Below are 9,192 nucleotides of genomic sequence, written 5' to 3' on the forward strand. Positions count from 1 at the left end.
CTGCTGCGGTGTTCAAGGCTCTGCAGCTTCGCCTCTACTAATTCCGAGTCACCTATAAGGCTCTTAGTACGCTTGTCTATTGAATCCAAGGTGGCCAGTTGGTATTTAGCAGAGCCATCCCATAAGTGGCAGCAGGACTCCATACACGACCGGACTTGTGCTTGGTATAGCTGGAGCAACTGTCCCGGTATGAAGTAACGCCTCATCTTGGAAAGGATGCCAAGTTTCTTGGCTGCATTTTTGGCCATGGATTCAATATATCTGCCGAAGTTCAGATGTAAGCTCGCCCTATGGGTTCTCGGAGGGCCTACCAGTTAAAAACCAGTGTATGCATCCTCATGCACCAGCCGGATCGTGGGATCCCGTTAAGACTCGCCACTCACGTTTGACTTTGTCTATGTCACTCGAAGCAAATTAAAAATCTAGGTACTTTTTATTTTCTAGGGATTAAATTATGTATTTTATTCCCGCTACGTATGGCTATATTGACGTACTTTCAAAGCATGAGAAGCGAAATAATACATTATTGCAAAGGCCGGGAAGTAAGAGATTGCTGGACGAGTGTGTGTTGTGTTAATTTGAGTCAAGCAATTCTCGTTCCGGTCGAGGCTTATATAGTGATTTTCTCGAACAATACGAGGAAATAATAAAAGTCTAAAGAGAAAAAGATGCTATAGTTCAAAAAGAAAAAAAAAGTTAAATTTAAAATTAAAAGTAATATTTGACATAGTTCTTCCAGACACGTTTAATCTCTGCATCTGCTGAACTTCCGATGACGCGGTTTATTGTGTATCCATAAATATTTATTTTCATTATCGCTCTTCTCACTAGAACTTATTTTCGAGACGAACATAACGAAAAAAGATCAAAAAGAAGAAACTGCCTCCGTGGCCGAACGGTTACCAACCGAACTGCCACGCAGAGGTCCCTGGGTTCGATTCCCGGGCCGGGAGAAATATTTATATGGCCAACATTTATTTCTCTCGTGAGTTTGGGTGTAATTTGTGGTTGTCTATGTGTGTGTCCATGGCAACCGCGACACAGGGTTTCCCTAGTGCGGGGCTATGGTGAGTGTGTGTGTTATTATTATTATTTATTTATTTATAAAGACAGATGTAAATATATTGTACCGATAGTTTTGTATTGTATTGTACAGATAGTTTACCAAATACTGTACGGGGACTCTTAAATAATTTCAGTTTGTATAATATTATTTTTAATTTTCTCATTAACACTTTTAGCCTGTTGTAATACTTTCTTTTTTATCATTATTAATTATTACGTTGTAGTTTTTTGGTTAGTTAGTAGTTAATGCATTTATTTGTTTTGTTGTAGTGTTAAGCTGAAGGCCTCGTAGCCAATGCTCAATAAATTGAAAAAAAAATCAAAAAGACAGGAATTAATACCTGTTTAAAAAAAAAAGTGGTACAGGTGGGTACTTTTAAATCTCGCAATTACGAACACTTGGCAGTTGGCTACATGAGCTTTTCTTTTGCCTTTTTACGTGGTTCATTAATTACTAGGTGGATTTAAAAGTTTAGAGAAGTGGACAGTAATTGATATTCATACTTATTTTGCAGGCCTTGGCTGGCAAAAAGTCTGACGGTCCTTAAATGACTAACTTCCAGAGTTCGTTTTTTGAAAGTAATGCAAACATTTCCGAGAATATTTGAGAAAATGAATATTTTAGCGAGTTTTCTTTTTAAGCTGCCAAAATGCCACGACGAAGAACAACACGTCAAAACCTTAGTGACAGGCTGATATCTGATAGCTCGCTGTTGTCTACGTTCTGCATAGTGGTGACGTAAAACATAACATTTCCATGTCTCAAGGGACCCCAGATACTTCTACTAACATAACACAGGCTTATAGAATAATAAGATAAGTAATGCAGGTTCCGCCGTTCAGTGTGTCAGTGCCTACATGTCCCTCAAAGGGTTGCCACGTTATTATTTTAGTTGTAGGTTGTAAACATAATTTGAAAAAACACAAGGTACACATCATAGTATTCTCGTGTATAAATGACGTTTTTCAAATGCGCTATTTTTTTTTTCAAGGCGTTGTGGTTTTCAGTCATCGAGTTCGAGAGAAAAGAAACGAAATAAGGGCCGTCCATCCCTGGCAACTCATCAGGGAAATGGGTGTTATATCACTTTTAAATATCAACTCTTGTTTGCACTGAAATCACAAATTAGAACGCTGAAATAGCACAGCGCCAACAACTGACCTGTGTGTACGTCTCCGTATATTCCAAAAATATTCTGTATTTATTGTAATAAAGATAATATCTCTAACTATGGGGAGCTGTTGCATTCGGTGGCATCGGAAAAGCAGCAAAACATCTAATTACAAAACAAACGGAATCAAATTTCATCGATAAATAAATATTAAAATTGTAATTTTTCAATTTTCGTCTATTATAGCATAGCTCAAGCTAAACTCGTCGACTTGTAGTAAAACAATTGACGACACACTTCAAAAGTTTCGAATTCGGGTTGGCCAATCGGAATGCAGTTTTCACCGTAATGGATTGACAGAATAATTTTCAAACAAATTAAATGGCATCGTCTCTATTTCTGTTTACATACATGTTTTCACTTCAGCAGCGAGTAGATGATACCTCAAACAATATGATTTTGATTCAGAACTAAAAAGAGCGCCTTTGTGATATGGTTTTTTAAATTATAACTGGCAGACTAAAGTATAGGGGGCCTACTGAGAGCTTATAAGAAACCAGGCAAGTTCCTCACTATTAATTCATCATTATCACCACGTTGGTAAAACTGAATAGCTTAAATTCGTATTTAATTAATGCGTTGAAGTATTATTTATTGACAATTGGCTATACAGCCTAAAAAGATAACAAATAATTATACCCAACGTATAAGCATAGCCATACAAAGGTGGAATCTTTTGCCGCGGGGCATTGACTTACAAATAAATGGACGACGGGTCTAATACAAAAACCACGAAAAAAAATGTCCCAAGTCAACCTATTCGAAATTTTAATTGTAATGTCATCGCAGTATCGCGCTGTCAGTAGAACAAATGAAGACTAAAGCGGAGTGTCGCGCTCTGTATACGATTTTAGCGCCTTACAAGTGCGGACACTTTTTAGCGCGGACCCGACGTCCATATAATTGTAAGTCAATGTACGACATGATACGATTTTATTATGAAAGAAAAGGTGAATGTTTTTCGAATGGGGCACGTAAACTGCATGGAAGTTGTTTTTGTGAGGTCATAGTACGAATTTGACAGGTAATCCAACTTACGGGCTTAAAAAGAATTGCGAGCTCAAAGTAGGCTCCCTGGTGGTTTTCAGTTCAATACGAGTAGATACCATAAACAATAGAATTTTGATTCAGAACTAAAAACCTTTGTGATATGTTATATGAAATTATAATTGACAGATTAAGTACGGAAATAGAAAAAGAATATTTCATTCATATTATTCATAGATTACCGATACATATAGATACTTTTAATACATAACAACATTGACTTACAAATAAATGGACGACGGGTCTAAAACAAAAACCACAAAAAAAATGTCCCAAGGCAACCTATTTAAACGTAGTGACATGTAAAGGAATATGAAAAAGCTAAAACGTTGAATTTAAATTGTAATGTCATCGCAGTACTGTCTAATTTTGTTTGCTTCGCTGTCAGTCGAACAAACGAAGACTAAAGCGTGAATGACGCTCTGTATACGATTTTAACGCCCTATAAGTTCGGACACTTTTTAGCGCGGACCCGACGACGTTGTAAGTCAATGCATAACAATAAATAAATTATATTAATTACTTGTTTACTTTTGAAGGAATATAATTTTATAGTTTCTACTTTGTTTTGTTCCGGTTAATTTTTTAATAAAGGTTGTGTAAGGCTTGTGCTAAGTCGATGTTAAGGCGAGTTACCGGAGAACTGGTTTAGGCATTTACTATTAAATAACGATCTTATAAAAAATATACGATACACGTAAGAATATTGTCTAAATAAGGTGCTAATATATTACACGATTGGTTATATTTTATCTGATGATGTAAAATCCCGAAAACAGACTAAAATAAACGTCTAAAATGAATTATTTAAGAATAAAATATCTAAATTTGTACATAATTTTTGTATGAAGATATCTGTCTTTAAGTTCTGTAGAGAACCTGCAAAATTTTGACTTATAAGCATTGACTTACAAATAAATGGACGACGGGTCTAATACAAAAACCACGAAAAAAATGTCCCAAGTCAACCCATTCCAAATTTAAATTGTTATGTCATCGCAGTATCGCGCTGTCCGTAGAACAAATGAAGACTAAAGCGGAGTGTCGCGCTCTGTATACGATTTTAGCGCCTTACAAGTGCGGACACTTTTTAGCGCGGACCCGACGTCCATATAATTGTAAGTCAATGCTTATAAGTTATTAAATTCACATTTATACCAAAACGTTGGATCTTTGTCAAATTTTATTCGCCTGTTATTTCGTATTAATTTTCAGCGCGTATGTTACTTACCTCACCTCCTAAAATGTACGCGTTAAAAAAAAAAAGTACTGCTTTATTATCTCACTTTTCTTTTCTTTGACTAAATGTATCGGTGTGCATATAAACAAAGTTATAAAAACGAAATGACTAAATTATCATATAAATAACTTGGAAACCTTCATTATAAGAACAGATAATAAAAACATTGTTTCTATTGTTGTTGGTATAGAGATTGACTTTATTATTTATTTATTTAAAAGTCACCCTTGAAGCTTTTTCTGTTCTGCGGAGTATGACAGTTCATTGAGCAAAACTGTTTCCCGCTTGGAAACAGCTAGTGGTTGCAGTCGACTATCGACTGAATGTTGTTGATGCTTATGCAATTACTCAGCTTACCAGAGGTTGTTAGACACGAAACCAAAGAAATGTATATTTAAAAAAATGTTGAAAGATAATTTCACAAATGTTTATTAAGTAGTAACTGTTTTCTTACCTTTCCATCATCGGGGGACTAGACGTGTACTGGAACACCCCTATGTTGTGAATATTCCCTTCGCACGAAGCGCTTCGCTTCCACATTTATATGACGAGCGGCTAGGGAGTGGAATTCCCTGCCTTGCGGACTTCTTCCCCGAACGCTATAATTGTAGCAACTTGGAACTTTTCAAGGCGCGAGTGAATAGGCATTATTTAAGTGTGCATGCTACATCATCGACATCATCATCACTTTCCATCAGGTGAGATGAAGGTCAAATGAGCAGTAATTTTTTGATTTTTTTAGGCGATTGCATCCATGCGCTTTTTTTTATAAAAATCTCCTATAACTTCCAAGTGTAGCGATGCCATAGCGCGTTAGTTTCGATGCAGACGCGCGCTTGCATCGCGTTTGTTACGCTACTTAAAATAGCTAGGTAAATTTAAAGGTAAATTGAAAAAAAAAATTTGAAATTTTACATATTTTTGTCAAATAGTAATTATTTTATTAAAGAACTTTTAACCACACAATGTGGATGCTTGTGATCTTTTGTTCAATTGAAACTCGTTTAGATCCTGCAGAATTCGTTTAGATCCTGCAGTCTAACTGTATATCGTCGTCTTACAGTGAATACGTATGTGATTTCTATTTAATTTTTCAGGACGAAGATAAAAATGTGGTGTGAAATGAAACCTCTTTTAGAAACTACATTACTTTAACGATACATTTGAGCAAAAAGTATATAAGTTTTTCTCCAACAAAAATCAGTAAAATCGAGTTGAGTGAAAACGCGTATACGAGGTTTTCACTTTAAGGCGACGTTAGACAGTTTTATAGAACCGTGTTTAGCTAAGAAAATTGCAGCAATTTTTTAAAATAAATTTCTAAAATAAACATTGACTTACAATTATATGGACGTCGGGTCCGCGCTAAAAAGTGTCCGAACTTATAGGGCGTTAAAATGGTATACAGAGGGTCATTCACGCTTTAGTCTTCGTTTGTTCAACTGACTGCGAAACAAGCAAAATTAGACAGTACTGCGATGACATTACAATTTAAATTCAACGTTTTAGCTTTTTCATATTCCTTTACATGTCACTACGTTTAAATAGGTTGACTTGGGACATTTTTTTCGTGGTTTTTGTATTAGACCTGTCGTCCATTTATTTGTAAGTCAATAATAAACATAAAATAGCGGTTTACATAGCGTCGTCACCTCTGAGTTTGGTCAATGTAGAAAAGCTAACTTTTCTATATTGTCTCGGCTCTGGGTGTTCGTCGTTGTTTCCGATTTCCATAACACAAGTGCTTTTGTTGTTACTTTGGGATCAGTGATGTTGTATAATATTTTTTATTTTATTTAGTTCCTTGCTCCCATTTGTTATTACATTCATTCGCATGACCATTTTTGCTCGATCTTTCTTTTTTCATGACGCGAAGTGACGGGGCGAACAAGTCGTGTGCTTGATTGTTGTGCCACTCAGAGCTTTAAATATAAATCTTTTAGAATAGAATAGAATAGAATAGAAATCTTTTATTACTACGCCACAACAAAAATATACACAGTAATAAAATGAAGATTAAAAAAAAAGATGAAGCTATATTAAAACAAAAAATAAAAATAAAAATAACTGGAAAAAAAGGAATAAAAATAAAATCATACACAACAACAAAGCAAACATAAAACTTAACACAATTAGATTAAGTGTCATGTGCGTGGCTGTGGCGTATGTAACAGGATCCCACTCAGCTATTGTCACCGAGAAAAGGCTGTGACGCTGATTTTCAGTGGGCCCTAAAACCGAGTGAGTTACGGACGTGTGTGTCGCGAATATACGTGTAAACTTAAATAAATTACATAAATATTTCTATAATGTAGTGTGTTGTGTTCAGTTATATGTATAGAATACTTAAATAATGATTTTGATACATATATAAAGTGATCAGTGTATGTAATGTAGTGTCCAACATTTGCAACAAACAAAATAGAACTTATTTAGTTTAAAATGAAAGCAATTGTGAGATTCATCGTTATTATTTAAATCGCATAATTTTGTTAATATCCATAATATTAACCTTAGAACTAAGTCCAAACTACTACTAGTAGTACTACGTTTTCGTTTAACCAAGGTAAACGATTCTTTTATGGGGAACTGTACACGTTTTTACAATAAGATTCCGAAGCATATATTAAGTTTACCATTTCCTAAGTTTAAAACTTACATTAAAATTGTTTTAATTGAAAAGTCATATTATTAAATTGTTGACTACGTGTTAGATAAAGATGTATGGAAAGATAACGTGAGTCAAGATTCCACACAAATATGATTCATTCTATAGCATTTTAAGTTTATTAAAAAGAGCAATCCCTATAGTTTCTTGCTCGTTCTTCTCAGGGTGGTCAGCGTAGTGAACGAGCAGTAGCTTAAAAAAAAAGACGTTTTCAAGTGTAAAAACTTTACCTGGGAATAAATGATTATTCGACTTAGACTTTGGCATAAAAAATAAACATGTCTTTGTTTAACTACTGCGTGCCGTCGTAACCCAAAAGAGATAGCATTACATTTATTTGTGCCAAACACGGGAATCGAAAATACGTGACGTTATCTTAAATGTCAACTGTTTCCATTTTGCCATTTTTGGAGTAACGAGGCGGTTGTCAAATCGAAGTACATCAACTGTCAAAACCAATGTTTCTCCAAATGTTTTATTGAATTGTTCGCATGAATTGTAATTAAATGGACAAAAATATTGACAGTGAGGACAATTAACTATTGATAAAAATGTGTCCCTGCGCATTAAGGGATGCGGCATTAGATAAAGCGAAAATCAACCGAATGTTATATTGCGGCATGTGTTATTTTTCTGTCTATAAATCATAGAATAGCCCAAATATTTCATGTAATTAGACTTGTTTAAGTAGTTTATTTATAAGTCATGCCGAATTATGCTTTAGTTACTTTGGTTTGCCTGTTTGTTTGTATATTTTGATTATTGTCGATAACGATTATTTTGAGATAGTGTTGTTCTTGTAAGCATACGTGTTATCGATATTCTATCATTAAAACAATTCATTACGAGGCTTTTATTATTTCATTATTATTAACAAAAAATTACAATAAGAATCTTGTGATTGGAAATGCGTAGAGATGGAAAAAAATAATGGTAAGGAGCTGCCCTATCTATGCAATAAATGTGTCTACCTAAACCAAAATTTTACACCACAAATGGCGGAATTCTTTAGTATTGTACCAAAATGTTGTAAATGTTGTAAAATCATCGATAAGCCAATATCGACATGCATGCATGCTTGCATGTTGAAATAGTTTTTTATGTTTGTTATTTGTATAGTTTACTGTGTCAAAATATGATTAAAACGTTTAATTAAAGTATATAAATGTTCCATTTGGGAATGTTTCATGTCGTATGGAAATATCCGGATATTCCGGGAATATCATAAGATTTTGAAATTATTATTTTGCATTTATAAATTTTCAAATACTACGAATAGAGAATTTGCACAGAAAAAATATTTGAGAGTAAGTATTAAAAAAGAAAAAAAAATGTAATATAAATCTGGAGATTTATATATGCATTTCCAATCTCAAGATTGATATTAGAAATTTTGAACATTTCTGATTTGTAGTTATGCATTGGTATAGTAGTCTAAGGTCAACAAGGCTAATTTTTTTAAAGGGAATATTGGAAATTATCGGTTGTTCGTCATACATTAATTATTTATTGTGCAATCCAAGTAAAGTTCGCAGCGATGGTTTGACAAAGTTTATGCGGGTTTATTATTGTGGAACAAGTTATAAACTTAAGACATTCAAGTTTATAATAATTAAGCTGAATTTTTTTATAGTCTCTGAGAGTGTATCCTTTGACGACATCCGTGGTCAAGTGTCTTGCATACCGGTTTCGTGTTCTATGCCCGGCCTGGTCAACGTAGAAAAACTATCTTGTAACATTATCTTAAGACTGGCTGTTTGCGTTATCGTCGTTGTTTCTGATTTCCATAACACAAGTGTTTTTGTTAGTTATTAATATTATGGTAACAGTGATGCTATTTATTTATTAAATTTACTTAAACTGTTTTACGTGTACAGTTTTGCTTCAACATTCTTCTATTTTTATTAACACCAAATAACGGGACGAACAAGTCGTGCGCGTGGTGGTAAGCGACTTGCCTGTCCATAACAGTTGCAGCGCCACTTTGAAACGCTTCGGCG

This window comes from Hyposmocoma kahamanoa, unplaced genomic scaffold, assembly GCF_003589595.1.
Source record: "Hyposmocoma kahamanoa isolate Upper Pololo Valley unplaced genomic scaffold, ASM358959v1 211, whole genome shotgun sequence".
Lineage (NCBI taxonomy): Eukaryota > Metazoa > Arthropoda > Insecta > Lepidoptera > Cosmopterigidae > Hyposmocoma > Hyposmocoma kahamanoa.